Source organism: Aedes albopictus, chromosome 3 (assembly GCF_035046485.1).
Source record: "Aedes albopictus strain Foshan chromosome 3, AalbF5, whole genome shotgun sequence".
Classification (NCBI taxonomy): domain Eukaryota; kingdom Metazoa; phylum Arthropoda; class Insecta; order Diptera; family Culicidae; genus Aedes; species Aedes albopictus.
The window spans coordinates 210,881,240-210,882,228 of NC_085138.1; the positions used below are offsets into that span (position 1 = coordinate 210,881,240).

At 37.1% G+C, this 989-nt stretch overlaps 1 long non-coding RNA gene across 1 annotated transcript; it reads left to right on the forward strand.

Annotated features, from left to right (window-relative positions):
- Positions 1-401, forward strand: LOC115256212 (uncharacterized). The gene is made up of 2 exons (XR_003892537.2): positions 1-269; positions 337-401. It is a non-coding gene; the product is annotated as an uncharacterized LOC115256212 (long non-coding RNA).
- Positions 402-989: the final 588 nt, after the last annotated feature.

Below are 989 nucleotides of genomic sequence, written 5' to 3' on the forward strand. Positions count from 1 at the left end.
TGAAACGATAAAAACCGTATTCAGTATAAATCATAATCTTTTTTGTCATTACCGCAGTTTATGAGTGCCCTAGTATTAAAAGTATACTGACGTCGCCTAATAATTTAAACTTTGTTAAATTTATGTGAAATTATCATTAGAAATGTTTTGTCCAGCCGACTCAGAAAACTGCTGCGATCACCGCCATATTAAGTACTTTTTTAATTGCTAGCACTTTTGTTCTGCTGTCGTCTTGAGCGAAAATCGATTATAGTTTTCGAAATACACAGGTGAGTAACTAGCACAAACAATAACTGTATGCTACGGACCGTTAAGAACTGATTTTTTTCACTTCAGGCGCCATTCACTCGGACAGCATGGAAATCACCATCATTTTCCTGGTTTAACCGAGTGGAAACCCTGCGGCTTCTGAAGAAGCAACGGAGAATCATCAAACGGATTGACCCCGGAACCAGAACAAGCGGATTGAGCCAAGGATCAGTTCCAGATGTCAAAGCAGCAGTCGAATCTATTTTAGCTTAGCAGCAGCAACTTATTCATCATGCAAATCGCAGCAGCACCAGAGTTGGAAATCCTAGCCCATTTTTTATCATATTTGGCATTGCATGTAGTTTACTTGTGAGTAATATGAATAAAGTGAAATTTTGTGTCTCGCGAGCATCTTCATGATTTGTGTTTTCAATTGTTTGAAAAAAAAAATAAGACAAATAAACAAAATTTGGGATTATACTGGTCATCGATAAAGCTCATATATACTAGATTGCGTATAAATCGAAGTTATACTACGCCAGTTTTTTTGCAACCTATACTAGGCCTGGGGTCAACCAGGCGAAAATGATTTAGTGTGGGATTTATACTATTTAGTTTAGATTTTTTCCTGAGTGCACTTGGGCCAGTGTATCGCACGCTAAGAAAAAGTTACTCTCAAATGAGTAAGATTCACACAAAACTGAGCTAAACTGGAACAGCTCAAAAAATGAGTAATTTTA